General features: G+C 44.9%; 1 long non-coding RNA gene across 2 annotated transcripts in view; it reads right to left on the bottom strand.

The window, feature by feature from the left end:
* Window positions 1-19,982, bottom strand: part of LOC137561195 (uncharacterized) — a 92,174-nt gene that overhangs the window by 70,029 nt on the left and 2,163 nt on the right. The window contains exons 3-4 of one of the 2 annotated variants that reach the window (XR_011029917.1): window positions 18,108-18,198; window positions 8,518-8,772 (exon numbers count right to left, since the gene is read on the bottom strand). This is a non-coding gene — a long non-coding RNA (uncharacterized lncRNA). Of the gene's footprint in view, window positions 1-8,517; window positions 8,773-18,107; window positions 18,199-19,982 lie in introns of those variants that run through there. The other variant, XR_011029916.1, reaches the window with a different exon arrangement.

Below are 19,982 nucleotides of genomic sequence, written 5' to 3'. Positions count from 1 at the left end.
TGCCTAGAACATTTTCCCCATAGTTTGGAAATAGCTGGGACTTAAGTCTGAGTAACAAAAGCTTGTTAAAATATTTGATTATGTCTTGACATTAACACACAAAATATATGTCAAGACATAAGTGTGTGTGTGTGTGTGTGTGTGGTGTGTGTGTGTGTGTGTGTGTGTGTGCGTGCGTGCGTGCGTGCGTGCGTGCGTGCGTGCGTGTGTGTGTGTGTGTGTGTGTGTGTGTGTGTGTGTGTGTGGGGGGGGGGGGGGGGGGCAGGGTGTTAAGGTCTGACGCGTGAGGGGGTGTTTTTAAGGTTCAGTTGTGGTGACAGATTAGCGTGTGAATAGTTATCCTCTGACTGGAGTTTCAGTCTTTTAAAGCCTTTTTTTTACTGACTTGGGTGAGGGTGGGCTGTAATGTGAGCCAATGTGGCACCACAGTACTGCATAGTGCTATTAATCGAGCTTGGTTGAGGGTGGGCATAAGTACGGTGATTCTTCAGTTATCTTTGGTTATCTGCTGACCTCTTTTATCCTATCAGCAAGCTGAGAGAGTAGCCTGTATTCATCTGTATGTGATGTCCAGCTGCAGATCTAATGCTGGGAATACACGGTAAGTTTCTTGCTTATCAATCGAGCCGCTGATGGCTGGATTGATAATATCTGACAGGTCCGATGACCCGCCGGATAGATTCCCCGCTCGATCCCCGTGGAACGGACAAAAGCAGGGAATCGAGCGGAAGATAAGGAGCGCCGGCGGGGACGAGCGGGGATCGATACAGGCGCTGGCGGGGACGAGAGGGGATGCGCCGGGATCGGCTTGATCCAGCGCATAATTGCATTTGTGTATGTCGAGCATTACTCACAGAATGTGATTTATCGATTGTTATCTAAATCACTGGTCTAGGTGGAGAATATTCAAAATATTTTAGCAAGTAAGGCATTACACTAAAACAATCTGAGCAGTGCACTTAGCTACCGGAGATCCGGTTTAACTACTGGTGGCCTGTTTGAATGTGGTTTCTTCTGAAAATCCAGTAGACAGCAATCACCTCTGTACTTGTGGCAGGAATTCTTGGTTATGCGTCTGTGCAGTCAGCTTTACCTTTGTTAGTAAGATGATAAGCTCATCTCATTCTGTTGAAGCCTTAAATTATGTACACACACGCAAAACCCATCAGCTGAATGCTGATAACGACTGCTGGTATGTGTGTACAGCAACCGCCGATCAATTTTGCTAGGCCATCATTAAGGGTCCATCCTTTAGGGTTCTTTAATAACCCCTGATGCCAGAGTGTCATCAATCACATTGTTATTTTCTGCCGATACCAGCCCCCTCCCACCCACCCATCAGCAGCAAAACACATTGCTAACCTCAAGGCTAGATATGTGCCTGTGCAGCATTGTTCCCTGAACTGTCGCCCAAGGGATTGTTTCCCAATCTCCGATGGACAACAATTCTCGTATGTGTGTACTTGGCTTGAGAGTAGAGATACATATAGGGCATTTCAGTGACACATAGTAGCTTAGAAAAACCTGGCTGAGGCTATTAGCTCATGGAACCCGTACATCTGGTAAATTTGGTGAATTTCATATGTGTAGTAGTATGATGGATTTGTAGTCTTACTAAGTTTACTAAGGACATGTTTAGCTTCCACTTTAATATCAACTGCCAGTACCAAGAAATATGTAGGTAAGTAATCCGTCATCATGTCATATCTGAAGATTACTAAACAATCAACTTCTGTCTTCTTTGGTATAGGTGGTACCATTTCCAGTGGACGCTCAACTGGTCATGTGACTCTCCTACAACAGTCAAGAAGTTTTCTTTACAAGAGGGACTGAAGATTTACTTTAAATAGGAAAAAAATGGTGGTGCACTGTTCGTTTTATATGCTTGTTTTGTTTATTAGTAAAAGTATGTTTGATTACCGGTGTCAGAAGACTTGGAGCAATTACATTAATTATTTTAATGATGGTGACATCTCTGTAAGTAAGGGCAAAGAATAACTGAAATGTCTTCATTAAATGTGTAAAGTTGGCAATCAGTCCACAATTATGCTGAGACCAAATCTGGACCCAGGGTGTTTTATCTCAGCCTCATTTCATTCGAGCACTTTGAATATTGGGTACTCTATATGTTTTAGAGCAAAGTTGCATTTTATGATCACACCGACAAAGAGAATTGGAAAGGTAAACTAGCTTTGCCCCCGAGGACATGTCTGTAGCGACAGAGACCTCCTGTGGGCCAGTCTGGGCACAGACTGGCTTGATTCAAGCAAAAATATTAATCAGCCTCAGGCTTAGTCAAAGCTTTGAAGGGAGTGTTGTTATTGGGAAGAAATCCAAATCACGAGCAGCTTTGGGTGGGCTGAGACTTTGTCAAGATGCACATCCTTTTTATTAAGTGAAGATGAGCGTACATTATTGATACATGCTGACACTTCATCGAGTTTCCATATTGCTTCTTGTTAATGGAGACAGATCCTCTTTAGGATATGACAGCTGAGCAATAGATAAGGTGTCTTATTAAAACAATGCAATATAATAATCATAAAAAAAATAAAAATGGGAAACTCTAGAAAGATTTGTGAGGCTGAAACAGCAAGTTGTGTTCAATTTACAAAACAGATAAAAGAACTTGCTGTTTTGTACACACGTGCTGTAGAGTCTGCAATAATATCTCAGTGCCCTCCCATGTGACATCTGGTGGCCGGAACCTCCATGCAGTCTAACCCTAACCTTGTCAAATTTCTCTGACTCCTAGCCCGCCAAGAGCCTTAGGCCAGGTACACATTGACATCTGATGTCGGGGTTCAGCACCTGGTCCCCTTGAGCGACATCACTGGGCCGGGCTGCACACACGTATGTCAGCTGTGTAGCATAGCCGGAAGACGACGAGCGGCGCATGTGGGACGTCAAGCAGCAGGCGGGGGAACGGAGTGAACAATGGGATCGACGTTGCTAGGGTTGAGTAGATCCATCTGATGGATAGTTCGTGGATTGGGGGTCGCCAGCTGCTGTACACATACCTGATTATCGGCTGGGGCAGTCGTTATCTGCCACCTCATCTGACTTAAAGGACTTACGAGCTGAAATAAAAAAAAAAAGTTAATTACCTTAGTGCACTATTAGAGCTCTGTGTAGACAATCTGTGCCTCCCTTGCACTTTCCAGACCCTCTGTTATCTTAATCCTCTTATCATTACAGGCCCCAACCCAGCCCAGGGTCGCCTTATCTCTGGGCACTACAATCGCCGTTTTAAAATCCCTCTGCCTGCTTAGCTCAAAGAGACGTTGCTGCGTAGGATTGCAGCCCTGCTTGCAGCCCATCGTCACTCCGTACACTGAGTCATAAATCATGTGGTCGTCACAACATGACCGCCCACATGACTGACTTCATTTCAAGCCAGCCGTGCCCAAATCTCCATTTCTACAAATCTACATTCCAAATCTACATTCCAAATCTCCTGTAAACAAATGCTGTTATTAGGTTACTTTCACTATCTCTCAGCGTTCCTATTCTGTGCTGAGGGGGCCCGGCTGGCTTGAAGTGAAATCAGTCATGTGGGCGGTCATGTTGTGATTTATGACTCAGTGTACGGAGTGACGATGGGCTGCGAGCAGGGCTGCAATCCTACGTAGCAACGTCTCTTTGAGCTAAGCAGGCAGAGGGATTTTAAAGCGGCGATTGTAGTGCCCAGAGATAAGGCGACCCTGGGCTGGGTCGGGGCCTGTAATGATAAGAGGATTAAGATAACAGAGGGTCTGGAAAGTACAAGGGAGGCACAGATCGTCTACACAGAGCTCTAATAGTGCACTAAGGTAATTAACTTTTTTTTTTTATTTCAGCTCGTAAGTCTTTTAAGTCAGTCGTGTGTATGAGGCTTTAAGTTTAAAGCAAATCTGAAGTGTAGAGAAAATGTAGAGATAATGAATGGTATGTGTAGTACAGATAACAAAGGGAACATTTGTAGCAAAGAAAAATGTCTTGTTGTTTTTCCAGTACAGGAAGAGTTAAAATACTTGAGTTGTTATCTATGCAAAATAGCTTCTCTAAGCTATTCAACCAACTTGGTGGAACTCAGCCCTGTTTTATAAATAGTTTAAACAGCTAAGAAATAGTGAGAGACCGCTTGAGATAAGGTTTCACTGCAGGAAAGTTCAAAGGGTCATTAGCTCTGCTCTGTTTTACAGCTTAAAATGTGGTTTCCAAACTGCAAATATGACAGATCGATGCAATGTTATAGGCAGCACGGAGGCGTAGTGATTAGCACTCTAGTCTTGCAGAGCTGGGTCCCTAGTTTGAATCCCAGCCAGGGCATTATCTGCAAGGCATTTGTATGTTCTCCCCGTGTCTGCGTGGGGTTCCTCCGGGTACTCTGTTTTTCTCCCACATCCCAAAAACATACAGATAAGTTAATTAGCTTCCCCCTAAATTGGCCCTAGACTATGATATATGCACTAAACGATACATACATAGCCATATGACTATGGTAAGGACTAGATTGTGAGCCCCTCTGAGGGACAGTTAGTGACAAGAAAATATACTTGGAACAGTGTTGCGTAATATGTCGGCGCTATATAAATGCTTAAATAAATAAATGTTATAAATAAAGCTATGCGAAGAGAAGGGACCCAGCAAGTTTGTATTAAGCTCTTTATTTATTTAAGGCATAAAGCAGGATACAGCAAATAGGGCAGACAACGAGGACGTTTTGAGAGGAACTCCTCTCTTTATCAAGCCAACATGCCCTCTGAATATGAACACTCACAGCAGCATTATATAGTGGTTGCTCCACTAGGGAGCCAATCAAAAGGACCCAGGACGCCCTGTTGCCAACCAATCCCATGAGAGTCTACCTCCAAAAACACACCCACTTGCAAGAGGACCTGATCCCCATCAAGTAAACATGAAAACGCTGACCAATTGTCAAAAAGAAACAGCCCACAGTCAAAAACATCAGACGCATGACGTACGCGTAAAAAAATATGCATGCATTTATCAATGCATATGCGTATACGCATAAAACGTCTGCGTATATACCCGGAAAGTGTCAATCGTCATGTACATAGATGCATCAATAAACAACCAATCCAAATACAATCTAGAAAAAGGGGCTATTAACTCTTACCCAATGAAAAAGCAAGTGGAAGATGTAAAAAAAACCACAAATACAAAAAGTGTCACTGACTGGTGGCCGCCAAAAAATGGCGGGCCAGTCAGCGCACAAATCACAAAAACTAAGAAACCTTGTGAACATTCCCAAACTGGCAACAGCATCAAGATGACAGCCAGTTCGGGATGACAAAGCAAAACATTTGTTGCTGACTAGCGGCCACCCAAGACATCAGCCAGTCAGTGCACAATAAATCAAAACTAAAGCCTGTACATTCTCGTACCAGCAGCCGCAAGCACTACAAAATATAAATTTATTTATTTAATTTATTTATTTATTTATTGTATTTATAAAGCGCCAACATATTACGCAGAGCTGAACATTAATTTAGGTTACAGACAATATTTAGGGGTGACATACAGCAATATGACAATACAGGAATACAAGAAAACCAGATCACACAGCACAGTATGAGTACAAGGTAATGCTTAGTCAGTCACTGGATGGAGCATGGAGATTAGGCAAGTTAGGTTCACTCAGATGCATAGCATGGGTTCACAGTAATGGAAGTGCAAGATCAGGTAGGACACAAAAGGAGGAGGACCCTGCCCAAAGGCTTACAATCTAGTGGGAGAGGTAAGGACATGAACGGTAGGGGACCAGAGTTCAGCTGTGGGTTTAGAGCACTTGTGAGGGGTAGTAGTCCAGAGTGAAAAGGTGAGTTTTGAGGGCTTTCTTGAAGATGTTAAAGGAGGGGGCTGCCCTAATGGGTGTAGGTAGGGAGTTCCATAGTGTTGGAACAGCTCTTGAGAAGTCCTTGAGGCGTGCATGGGGCTGGGTGATCCGCGGGGGCAGTTAGGCAAAGTTCATTGGAAGAGCGGAGTGAGCAGCTTGGTGTCTGGTGTGTACCTCTGAGTAAGATCGGAAATGTAGGTTGGACAGGTTTTGTGGACAGATTTGTAGGTCAGACACAGTATCTTGAATCTGATTCTGGACTGGATAGGAAGCCAGTGGAGGGATTCTAGGAGGGGATCTGCTGTGGTAGAGCGATGGGAGCAGTGGATAATTCTGGCTGCCACATTCATGATGGACTGCAGTGGGGCTGTTCGGGTCATATGGAGACCAGACAGCAGGGCATTGCAGTAGTCAAGGCGGGAAATTATGAGGGCATGGATGAGGAGTTTGGTGGTGGCAGAGGTCAGGAAAGGGCAAATCTTACAGATGTTACGAAGGTGGAAGTTGCAGGACTTTGTGAGGTTTTGGATGTGGGAAGTGAAGGAGAGTGCGGAGTCCAGGGTGACACCCAGACAGCGGGCTTGAGAGCTAGGGCGAATGGTAGTGTGGTTAACAGTGACATGCACATCTGGGAGGTTCGTGGATGGCCGGGGTGGGAAGATCATAAATTCTGTTTTGTCTAGATTTAGTTTCAGGAACCTAGCGGACATCCAGGAGGAGATGGCTGATAGGCAGGAGGAGACCTTGTCCATGGTAGTGGTGGATATGTCAGGGGTGTGGAGATAGATCTGGGTGTCATCTGCATACAGATGATAGTTAAAAGCCATGGAGGAGATAACCTTGCCAACGGAGGATGTGTATAGGGTGAACAGTAGAGGGCCAAGGACCGAACCTTGGGGGACTCCCACCGAGAGGTGGTTGGGGGTGGACGAGGACTCATTGAAGGCGGTCGTGAAGGAGCGGTTGGAGAGGTAGGATGAAAGCCAGGACAGGGCGAGATCAGGAATGCCCAAGGACTGGAGGGACTGGAGGAGTAGGGGATGATCTACTGTGTCAAAAGCTGCTGAAAGGTCAAGGAGGAGGAGAATGGAGTATTTACCTTCAGCTTTAGCTAAGGCAAGGTCGTTGACCACTTTAATGAGAGCAGTTTCGGTTAAGTGGGCAGGCCGAAATCCAGATTGCAGTGGGTCTAGCAGTGAGTTGGCATTGAGGTACTGGGTCAGGCGTTTGTGAACCAGACGCTCAATGAGTTTTGAGGCAAAGGGGAGGAGGGAGATAGGACGGTAGTTGGAGGGTAGCGAGGGGTTGAGGGAGGCTTTCTTGAGCAGGGGTAGTACAGTGGCCTGCTTGAAGTCTGAGGGGAAGGTGCCTGTGGATAGGGAGAGGTTGAACAGGGTAGTGAGGACTGGGGCCAATTCCGTGACCGTGAAGTGAGGCTTGAGTAAATCAGAAGGGATGGGGTCAAGGGGGGAAGTAGTGGTATGGGAAGTCTGCAGTAGGTGATTGACTCCCTCGGTGGTAGTAGGAGTGAAGGATGTGGGGGGAGGATAGGGTGGAGGAGGAGCTGGTTGGGAGGGGGTGGGAGGTGAAGATTGGAGATTGGATATTTCCTGGCAGATGGAGACAATTTTGTTGGTGAAGTGGGTGGCTAAATCTGTGGCAGAGAGGGAGGAAACGGAGGGTGGGGGGTGGATTTATGCAGGGAGTTGAAATTGGCAAAAAGACGTCGGGGGTTGGAAGCTTGTGCTCCGATGAGCTTGGTAAAGTATTCCTGCTTCGCATGAGCAAGGGCAGTGTGGAACTTCAGCAGGTTGGTCTTGTACTGTAGGAAATCCTGGTTAAGTCTAGTTTTTCTCTGGAGGTTGCGAGTATGGGTAGTGCACCAGGGCTGGGGGTTAGGGGGTCGGTTGCGGCGAAATATTGGTGGAGCAGCTTTCTCTAGGGCTGATCAGAGAGTTTGGTGATACTAAGCTGCAGCAAGATTAGGACAGGTTAGGGTGGGGAGAGTGGAGGAGAGGGCATGGAGGGGGTCAGCAAATTCACAAAGGTGGCAGCCAGTCAGGGATGGGGACCCCAAAACAATAAAAATGCAAAAAAATACAAAAATAAGACCCACGGGAAAGAGCAGGCCCCAAGCGCCCCGGTCATTATTGTAAACACCAAAACATCTGTTATTATACACAATGACCCAAATCGCAATCTCGATTGAGACCCCCAGGTCCCATTGCATCCAACCTCCTGATCCCGAATACCTCAAGTCTTAGCAACAATTTGACCCTGTCACCTTCCCTGTGTGTGTGTGTGTGTGTGTGTGTGTGTGTGTGTGTGTGTGTGTGTGTGTGTGTGTGTGTATGTGTGTGTGTGTGTGTGTGGGGGGGGGGGTCAATGACTTGGACCCTCAACTGGCTGACATTATGGCAATGAGAAGCAAAATGGCTAGCAACAGCCTGTTCTCTAGTCCCAGAGTGAATAGCCAATTTATGTGAGGAGGTGCAATCTTCTAACGCCTGTGTAGTCATTCCCACAAATCTGATTTTATTTTATTTTTTAATTTCTCCAAAGAACCAAAGAGAGAATATCCCCACTTTACATTGAAGGCAGTAATACAAAATCAAGTAACTGAAGACCTCAAGGCTGGACACTGACTGATAATATGACTATATTTAGCACCGGTGTATTTTCTTGTGTTTGAAGTCCACTCCGAGAGACAGTAGTGATGGTCATAAGCTGACTTCAGTGTTCCATAGTCACTTGATTTGTGAGCGTAATGACCTTGAATCCTAAGCGTCTTTATTTTCTCTGGGAAGAGCCGTCAGCTGACTTTGGCAGATACTGCAGTATTTCCAAGGTTCTCTAGACTGTTTATTAGATTTTTATCACATTTTACAGGATCTGCCACATCACACAACATTTTTCTTCTCTTTAGAGAGCTGTGTATACATTCAAAGGAAACATTGCGTCACTAAAACTTTAACTCACCATGGTTTGGTTTGACAAAATACTCCTCATGTCAACCTGTGTGAGGTGTGCATTTTTCTTAAAATGTTGTAATGTACATGATTCACATACTATAAAGCTGAAGGTCTTTTTTTTAACTTCCCTTGCATTCAGTTTCTGCTGGATTTCTGTGCAAAAGGTATTTCAGTTGATTTTCATAACTCTTTTTTCCTGTAACTTTCCAAAGTGTGTCAAGCAATACATTTTGAGTAGAATAAAAACTTGAACCACAAAATCTAATCAAAACTAAATTTCAAAATTACTCCCCCAAATCTCTGATCATTTACACTTCCAAGCTGCAGCTGCTCAACAAACACTAATACAATTGGATAGGTAGCCATACATCTAGCGATGATGGGAAGATTTAACCAAGAGACAAATCTCTTTCTGAACGAATCTGATTAGAGAGACATCTGTCGGCTGCCCATACACCACAGGCCGATTCCCGATCAATTTCAGCATGAAATCTCTAGGGAATTGGCCATGTCTGCCGCCTGCCTCACCACTTCCTCCTAGTGTATAAATGTACCCCCGGTGTGTGCATTTATACATTAGCTCTCCTGTGTCCTCGGAATCCCCCAGCAGGTTATTTTATTAAATTCAATTTAAAAAAAAAATTGCTGCCAGATGTTGATAACGCTGCCTGACCCTGGTGTCATCAACACAGAACGCTAGGGAATTGGAGGTACATGACAAGGGTTCAGCAATGTCAATGGTGAGTATAAGTGCCCCTAGTATAAGTAGCCAAGTATAGGTTCCCCCACTGAAGTTTAGCCAGCTATAGGTGGCTATAGGTTAGTCAGCTATAGGTGCCGAAGTACAGGTTAGCCAGCTATAGGTGCCGTAGTATAGGTTAGCCAGCTATAGGGGCTGCAGTACAGGTTAGCCAGCTATAGGTGCCACTGTATAGGTAAGCCAGCTATAGGTAGCGCACTATAGGTTAGCCAGCTATAGGTGCCACAATACAGGTTAGCCAGCTAAAGCATGTTTTATGAACTGTTTGCTTATTTCCTCCCTAGCAGCCCAGCAGACACAATCCATATTCATAGTAGATAAGGACACAAACCAATCAGCTGTCAGATTACAAAACACAGAAAAGTCATCTAACCCTTCAACCCTGCACACTCACATGCAAATGCTTTTACAGAAATAAATCATCCAGGAACCACTGCTAGGCATTTTTTGCTCTGCTCTGTAGATGTGTGAGAGAGAGAGGCGGGCCTCCTTATTCTTCAGACCCCCCTTTCTCTTCCCCATGATCTCAGGGGCTATAGTTATGCCCCTAGGTAAGAGTAAAGTTTAGTGTCAAACACATTTTGAGAAGAAAAAACATACAGCAAAGTCCCCATTATCTGGAACTCAGGCAACCAGAAATCTCAACTAACCGGCATGCCTAAGGGATAACCGATCCTCCAGCAACATCTTGTAGCCATCCTGCCACTACTAGCGGCCAGGGACAGATTTCTGGGAAAGAACGGCATCAGGACTTGGAGAGAGAAGAGGTCATATGTCAAAGTAAATCATCTCTTCTGGTCCCGCAGTGCAGCCAGCCAGTGCCCTGCTCTGCACTAATAGATGCATTCCAGAGTTCCCCAATACCTGATTCTCTCTCTCTCACTTCCTGATGTGTTATGACAATCAGCATCTGCTGTCACCTGATGATCCATTCCTCTGTATGATGGACATACAAAGCAATGTGAAAAATACCAGGGATTTACAATACAAAGCAGATAGAACTAAGTTCCACTGAGTTTTAATGCAGGCATTCACAAACATCAGTGAGCTCTGCTAGTTTCTTCACCTCTTTTACAGCTGTGACACTGACCCCAGCAGTTGTTAATTACTTTCTTATCTAACCCTAATTTATGACTGTTTCTCCTTTTTTCCCCTTGTTAGCAGTGATCTCTTCTCTGTTTCAGTTTCTCTTTTTTTCCCTTGTTAGCAGTGATCTCTTCTCCGTTTCAGTTAACTCTTTCCTGACTCATTTTCTGTCCTTCAGCTCCCAACATCTATGAGAACTGCAGGAATAAAAATGTTGTTTGCGTCCCTTTAATTGCTAAACTGTCACCTGAGCTGTTACTACCTCTATGCTAGTGTGTATGGTTTGGTTTGGTTTGGCATCCTTCTACTTTCCTGTAGCAGTAGAGCATTGTACCATCTTAGCCATCAGTGAAAGCAGAGAGTTTTGAATCAGAATGATACCATTTATTGGCTTAAAATAAAAAGAGTAAGCTTTCTGCTAATAAGCCTTCTTCAGACTTTGTTCTTGTATACTGTCAATATGTTACAGCACACCACCCATATGTACATTCAGCATTCAAAAGAGATACATAGATTTTTCAGCAAGTATAATTAATGTAATTCAGATGCTTTAAAGTGGAGCTGAACTCTTGCACAGGACAGAAGGAAAACATAGAAAAATGCACCCTTTATGTGTTTAGAGAGCCTGTCTAATTCCCCCTCATCTGTGTCTATTAACAAGTTGTAATTTGATCTCTACACTGTGTCACCTGACTACTACAACATCTAAGCTCATTTGAAACCACAGGATGTTATCAATATGTCTGCTTCCATGAAAGCAGGAAGTAGACATGCTGCAGATTTATTGCAGGATTTGTATCAGCTGTAACAAAGAAATGTTTTTCTTTAAAGGTTATGTTGTTACATATCTTTTAGAGAAGAGTGTAAGTTCTGAGTTCAGGTCCACTCTAATTACAACAGAACATCCAAAGTGGTTCTTGACAGGATGTTTGCTACTTACCTGTTCTCTGTTTTGGTTGGACGTCTCTCCATTGCACTGCTTTGCCACTTCTTTGTGGCTCCGATTGCAGCCAGTCACACAGAGGACAAAGAAGCAGCGCATGCTCTGTCCACTCGCGCTCCCTGTAATTTTTCGCTCCTGCCCAGATGTGCACAACAACCGAGGCAGTGTTATGCATTCGTGACAAGTACCGGTCATACATCATCAAGTATGTATGCCCAGAAAACTATCGTCTGCTGTGCACATTCGGGCAGGAGCGCAAAATTACAGGAATTATTTGTTGAATGGGGGGCAGAGCAGCACAATTGAAATGAGCCCATTGAAACCTGTGATCGCTAGTCAGAGTGTTGGATAGAATATTTTTTGGTGGTGGTGGTGGTGGGGGGGGCGCTTGGTGACAGCAGGCCTAGGGCACTGGAAAGTACAAATCCGGCCCTGCTAGCGGCTTTCCCATGTCCATGCACAGAAGCCAGCGAGTCACCTGACCCGCACTGGGTTACGTGAAACACCGGTTTTCGGTGCACGGAGGACACCGGAAAGCTTCTAGAACTCCGTTAGGAGATGCAGGAAGTCTACAAGACATTGCTGGAGGTTCGGTGAGTATTTGGGAAGGAGGTGCCAGCTTTTTCGGCTAGTTGTGCAAGCAACCGACAAGCACATCCCCACCGGTGCCGGATACTGGGGACGCTGCTGTATTTACAGAAATGTGTACATCAGTTCTGAAAGAGGGACAAATGAGGAAGGAAGGGACGGGGCATCTGGTCCTCCAAAAAAGCCTCAATTGAGAGCTACATGATTACCTGCATTTAGATGGGAAGAGTTTGCAACACCCATATGAGTCAAAAAGAATCATCAAGTTGGTTGCTTAAGAATTAGTAAAGTACAGTAAGAGTTGTGCAGCTGCAGTCCTGTGAACACACTCAGACAGTCAAGTCTAAAACAAAATAAAACAATAACATCCTGTATTTATTTAAGAATTTCTTTCTGAGAGTTTGTGCATGAGACTGCAGCTGTATAATTACTTATTCAGTAACCTTTCAGTAACCTCCCTCTATGGTCCTATATGATCCACATAAGAGTTAGGCCAATTTCATGTAGGCAGCTACCAGTGGTGTGTCCACCGCTTGTCAGCCATACCCACGTAGCCTAGGAAGTACTCGGTACAGGCAGTGGAAAGGTGTCCTCCAAATATAGCCATGCCCCCACCTAATCATGCCAGTCATGCCCTCCCCCAGAAAGCCTTGTCTCCCACTGTGCACACCTGCTGCTTTTCCATGAGAAACTCCCCTTTCCATGAGAAACTCCCCTTTTTCAACTATCTTTATTGTATAGTCATTGAAATACCACCTTTGTTAAAATAAAATGCTATTCTGTGTATCAGTGGTTCACAAATCATTGTTATTTAATGTTATAATAATCTTCAGTTTGCATCCTGCTATGTATAGCTTAGAGGGCTTGGATTTGCCAATAAAAAAAATTCAAGTTCAGTATTTTTTTATGCTTATTGTACAGTCTAATGCAAATACAGCCACCTTTTTAATCCACAAGTACAGTATATCATTGCTCCAGTTAGCTAGACCGGGAACATCCACAATGAGCAACCAGGGACGGACCTACCATGAAGCCACCTGAATCATGTGAATCAGTCAAAAAAAAACTTGGTGGCAGTGTTGTTAGGACAAACATTTTGGGCCACCTGGCGCACACCTCCTCTTCACTCTACCACCCGCCTTTCTGGCACACACACTACCTTCCTCATCCACGCATGCCCAAATCCCCGTCCTTATTCGACTGGTGGCACCGACCACCCTTACCTATGACATCATTAGTAGGTGATGTGTCGATATATGCCTCTTATCAAGTAATTCTATGGAAAAAACTATCACCAGGGAGATATCACCATGGCTGGTCAGAGAGGAAGCTTTGGCACACTACCAATCAGGTGTGGGGGCTGGCACCAGACTGGCCAATCACAGCTGCAGTTTTCTCCTTTTTTTAACTGGTGTCAGATGTCACTGCTACTGAACGAGTGCATTGATTGGCCTAATGACGGTACTGTGGTCTTGCCTGCGAGACCATTAGCATGGGTTAGCAAAGGGAGTAGTGAGCTGCTGTGATTGGACAGTCTGGAGCGAGTACCCCTACCTGATTAGTCGCATGGTATATGGTATATAGCCTGATTGGTCCCATGAGGTATATATGATAGGGTGCATATATATATATATATACATAGATATATATATATATATATATACTGTATATATATATATATATATCAGCATTTCTGGGGGGAAAAAGGGATGCATCCTCCAAAGTTTGCTTCAAGCAGCAGAAAGTCTAGAACCGGCCCTGTGAGTGACCAATAATCAACAATAGAAGACAGACCTGAGACTCTATGGGACTTCATTAACAATCCTTTTAGGGGTTATGCTAATGAGGCAGGGCTTCTTGGCGGGCACAGAGTGCTTTTTAGAGCCTGAGTTTGGCGTGGCTATAGCAGCAATGCTACAGTTCGCGCCCCGCGTACAGGAAATTGGGCTATCCGGCGATTGCCGGACCCTGAATTGCTTCTCCCTCCGAGTTGCAACGACTATGCCCTCTGTGTCCCCCTCGGTTCCCTGTGTCTGCTCTTGTCTCTGTGTCACCTCTGGTTCCCCTGTGTCGCCTCTAGTCTCCCTGTGTCGCCTCTTGGTCCCCTTGTGTTGCCTCTTGGTCCCCTTTCTTTGCTGTGCTCTGTGGCCGTCTTCTGCCGTAACTCACATGGGCCCTATCCAGTGCCGAATCTCACCACTCTCCTCCAAGCCACTTAACTCTGGGTTACTGCCTCTGACATCATGAGAGGTGCTGGCCAGATATAATCATGGTGACCAGACACTAAGCGGCAAAAAGCAGTGAGATTCGGCGCTGGATCAAGAGCCATGTGAGTTACAACAGATGGGGGCCACGAAGCACAGGACAGCCCATCCCAGTGCCCCTGCAGATTCTGGGGCCCCAAGCTGTTGCGTGGGTCGGTTGTACCCTTGCAGCGTCCCTGTTTCCTTTATTGGGTGAAGACCACTAGAGAAATGTAACGAGTCACACATTCAGTCTACTGGTTGTTTGAGTATTTAACATTCGATTCTTCCGATTGGCCATGCAGGTATATCTTCTAATCGCCACCTGTTGCCATGTGCTGCACATGTGCAGCAGTGCGTGTGCCCCCATCACAGTGGTATTGCACAGACACAGAATGTTCCCGTTGATGAGTGTATGATGGGAATGTACATGCGGCTGGGCCACACATGCGCAGTACATGGCCGACTTGGGGCAACTGGAAGAGTTATCCGGACAGTTAGCAGAGTATTGAGGTGGCCCCCGAAGAACGGTGAGGAACCCAATGGCCTGAAGGGGGCTAGAGGAAGCCCAAGGGTATGTATAATTGCACTACTTTTTGCCTCAGGTACACGTTAACCACCCCCCCACGGATTACATTAACACCCCCCCCCCACGGTTAACCTTAACCACCCAACCCACAGCTAATCTTAGCCACCTACATGGCTGAGGACCCTTTTATGGTAGGAACACACTAGGCAGAATTGCATATGCGTTTTCCACTATGTGCTATGGAAAACGCATATGCAATTCTGCCTAGTGTGTTCCTACCCTTACACTTAATTTGTTGGTATGTGTTAGTGTGCGTTAGTATGCGTTTTTCCACAGTGCATTGTGAAAAAGATTCCAGTTAAAACGCATATAGTGGAAACTGTGCCATAGGAACACATTGGTATTACTTTAAAAATCAGTTGTCTTTCAGTTATAACTGAGAACAACTGATTTAGGGTCTTTTACACTTAAAGGGAACCTGAAGCGAGTAAAATTATTTAAAATAAACACATAATGTACCTGCAAATGAATATTACATACTAACTTCACCGTCAGTTCCTCTCAGAAGCTCACCATTTTCTTCTTACAGTGATCCCTTCCAGTTCTGACAATATTTTGGCAGAACTGAAATATACCAGTTGCTGTCAGTTATATATCAGCAGCTGTCAGTTACGACTGAATGTGCAAGGTAATGTCCATGTTTCCCTATGGCTCAAGTGGGTGATATTGCAGTTTAACAGTGTGCTGACCAGGAAGCTGTTATGGGGTAGTGGCCGTTTTTAAAATGGAGGACGGAGAATTCCATTAATCACAGTGGACAGATGGGACGCAGGAGAGGAGAAAGAAATTGAGGAGTAGACTACAGAGGTAGACTAAATTGAGTTAAGTATGACCTGTGTATATTTATTTTGACTTTTTATTTTCAGTTCAGGTTCTCTTTAACTCTCCTGGCGGTTTATTGAAAATCCGTCAAGGGGCAGCAAAGTCTTTTTTTTTATTTTTTATTTTTTTCATGTAGCAAGACAAAGTCTTGCTACATGATAGCCGCTGCTCAGCGGCATCCCCCCAGCCCCTCCGATCGCCTCCGGCAATCGGAGATCAGGAGATCCCGTTCAAAGAACGGGATCTCCTGGAGGGCTTCCCCCGTCGCCATGGCGACGGGCGGCATGACATCACCGACGTCATCGACGTCGTGACGTCATTGGGAGACCCGATCTGCCCCTCAGCGCTGCCTGGCACTGATTGGCCAGGCAGCGCACGGGGTCTGGGGGGGGGCCCTCACGGCGCGGGGAGCGCCGCGTAATCGGTGCGGAGTGGCGGCGATCAGAGGGCACATGCAGCTAGCAAAATGCTAGCTGCGTTCTTCCCAAAAAAATTATGAAAATCGGTCTAGCAGGGCCTGAGAAATCCCCCTATGCGGCATAGCCCGTGCTCAGCACGGGCTTACCGCCAGGTAGGTTAATCAGTCGCTCTCAGTTATAACTGAAAGAAAACTGATTTTTTTACAATAATTATGTATAAATGATTTAGTCAGTGTTTTCCTATTGTTAAATCTTTTAAATCCCTGATTTACATTCTGACATTTATTATATGGTGACATTTTTACTGTTGGCACGTTATGTAGCTGCTGCATGCTTTTTTGGCAGTTGGAAACAGCTGTAAACAGCTATTTCCCACAATGCAACAAGGTTCACAGACATGAAACTGCCAGGAGTACCACAGTCCTCAGAGTTTCTTGTGGGAGGGGTTTCACCACAATATCAGTCATACAGCGCTCCCTGATGGTCTGTTTGTGAAAAGTAATACATTTCTCATGTAAAAGGGGGTATAAGCTACTGATTGGACTAAAGTTCAATTCTTGGTCGGAGTTTCTCTTTAATCATAACCCGCTCCCCCCACCCCTCTCACTAATCCACTGGAAAATCTTAAAAAAAAAAAATCTGGTCCAAAATTCCCCTTAAAATCAATATTTAAATGGGCCCCTATGGGGCATTCAAACTTCCACCTATAGCAGACACCCACATTTTCTGACTCGCCTTACAACTAAGATATACATTCAAATGAACCCTGACTGATCATGAATTTTGCCCACATAGCCCAGCCCAAAGGGACATCTTAAAAGAATAATACCATTGCCTTTAGTCCATGAAAAATGGTCTTTTAGGCTAAGATGTTTGTAGGTTCATGGAGGGTGAAGTCTAAGGTACCAGGACAGCTTTGCCTATAGGCTTCTGTGATGTAAATCCACGCCTGTAGCAGCTAATACATGTTCAAAGCTGTTGTCTACACGTTAGTATGGTATATCAGTGCATGAGTGGACAGTGGACTTGCTTTCCAGCCATTATTTGTAGCTACTAGTGCTATGCATCCATTACAGAGCACTGACACTTGGGAAATTAGCCTGGAGTATGACTAACTTCCTCAGATGACTATGCACAAAGTATTCCTGAGAGGCTAGATCTGACATCACCTGCCACAAGTAAAGGTCTTCCGTGCCAGCCTGGGCTGCATTGCCCTAGGTTCTGTACCCCTGCTGCACTGCAAAGCATTATTCATAATCACAATCCACATGAGGCCTATTGACTGGGAAGAAGAAACACTTTTTCTGGCGATTCATTTTCTAATTGCTGGAGGATTATTGTTAGCTAAATGAATCAGTAGATTTTTCATACTTTTCAACTGCAGGTAATTTTTTTCATAATGAATCTTTAATGAAAATTGCCTTTCTTATGCGAGCATTTTTTCTCACTTGTTAAAAGCAGAAGCCCTCATTGAAATGTGCTTAGCATAATGGCTTAATAACCGAGGCCTCGCTCGTCTCCGGCTGATAGGATCCAAATGAAGGACACAGACCTCCCAAATTTGGGACAAACGGCTCATATTGGCTGCATAAAATGGAATGGCACATATCTGTGAATTCCTGCGGTTGGTATGTTTAACATTTTCCAGACTCCTCTTTACTCAATACTGGCAGTGTTAATAAATGACTGTACAAAGCATAACAGGTCATGGAAGGGGTACAAATGCATTTTAATCATCTTTCTTAATCACAGGGGGAGGCTGAGTGGAGAAGCAATCATCTTCAAAATAATATGAAAGAAAAATAAATGGAGGAAGCTGTAGCCTCCAGCGTACTTTTCATACCTTCTGTAGCTTTGATTCCTGATGATTTTTTATTTTGGAAGTCCTCCACGGGTCTTCCTCTGCCCAGCCTAAATTCTGTCTCCTTTGAAATCTTTACAAGACAAGGTGAAGATGATGAAAATATGAAAAATAAAAAAAATGACTACACTATATTTTGATTCTATCTATTCACAGCAGCGTGTTGTGTGCCTGCGGGGTCTGCTTATGTGATGACAGAACGTGAATATAAAAGTGCTCCCGTTTGAAGTTTCATTGCAGACCTGCAAACTGTTGGGCTGAGGCACACAGGTACTCAGTGGAATCAAATAGCAGCAAAAATATACGATTGTGTTTGTGAAAATAACATTATACTTAAAGCAAACCTGTCACTTTAAGGGGGAAAAGTCAGATACTTACCTCAGTAGAAGGAAGCCTCGGGATCCTCCAGAGGTTTCCCACATCCTTAGCCAGACCACAGCCGCTGCCCGAGACTCTCTAAAAGTTTTCAGCTGCACTCCAATCCATGAATGAGCGTGGCCGCTTTGCACGTGCTCACTGATGGCCCGCGCCTGCACAGTAGTATGCAGCTGGTCAAACATGACGGAAAAAGCTGTGCATGAATGGCTTTGTGCTACTGCACAGGCCATCTTGCGCCTATGCAGTAGGGCGGGGCCATGCTCACACAGGGACGGGAGAACGGCCATGCAAACCTCTTTGACAAGACCCTGTCTGAAAGGTTCAGGGGGTGCACACACTAGAACAACAAGCTCGAGATTGACGTGGGGGGCCTCTGGATTGTCTAGAGACTTCCCTCTCCTAAGGTGAGTATCTGCCTTGAGCACTTACTCTCTACAGGTACACTTTACTTTTTTTTTTGCTGCACTTATGGAGATTCATGACATCTCTAATAATCATCTGGTTACTTAGATTACATGGGCAGCTGCAAAAATTTTGCTCTGGTTGGCCAAAAAGAAAAAAAAAATATTTTTAACTTTATTATGCCAAGCTATAATTTTTGCTCATGGTAAAGCTGAAATGTAATTTTGTGTGCCAGATGAATCTGATAGTGGAATACCGGTAATGTTACTGATATTATAGTATGATCTATCATAATATAACTCTCACATTAACCCTCCTCTAACTATGCTTAGCACTCACCTCATATACCGATGTGCCTAACACTACACTACCCCACCTATGCCTAACACCAGTGGTGCTCATCCAGATTCCGGATATCCGGGTAACCCGGATAACCAAACTTTTTTCAGCTATCCAACCGGATTCGGATTCCAGATACCTGGGCCCAAATCCGGATTGCAAACCGCGGATATTTAGTCGCATACCCAGATATTCGCGCATATCCAGCGGATATCTGGATCCGAATACTATAACTAAGGAGATGACATCATTGAGCCAATCAGAGGGCTCCCAGCAAAAGCCCTAGCAACCAATCACAGAAGGGAACCTTGGCCAGCCCCACCTGACCTCATTGAGCCAATCAGAGGGCTCGCAGCCTAAGCCCTGGCACCCAATCACAGAAGGGAACCATGGCCAGCCCTCCTGCGACCGCCATGATGAGAAATCTCGTCCTGTGTGACTGCTCAGTCACTGAGAGATATGCTGCAGTGCTGCTGGCCTAGCAGTGTTGTATGTAGTGATAAACCTAAAGCTGTTCAGTGATTAACCCCTTCACTATCACTACACTATTGTTGTATTGTTAATTAGCTTGATTTCATTGTGTGACAGTCAGAGTGTGTGCTGTGCTGCAGGGCTGCTGCAGCTGCTATATGTCTGTGTGTGTGCTGTGCACAGACCAGGCCAGCTGCTGCCTGCTGGCCAGCTATTAGCCTTAGCTAGCTACAGTATAGATTAGGTTAAGGATTAGGGGATAGGATT

This window comes from Hyperolius riggenbachi, chromosome 3 (assembly GCF_040937935.1).
Source record: "Hyperolius riggenbachi isolate aHypRig1 chromosome 3, aHypRig1.pri, whole genome shotgun sequence".
NCBI classification, from domain to species: Eukaryota; Metazoa; Chordata; class Amphibia; order Anura; family Hyperoliidae; genus Hyperolius; species Hyperolius riggenbachi.
The sequence above is the reverse complement of the archived record's forward strand: the minus strand, read 5'-3'. Positions and strand labels throughout refer to the sequence as shown.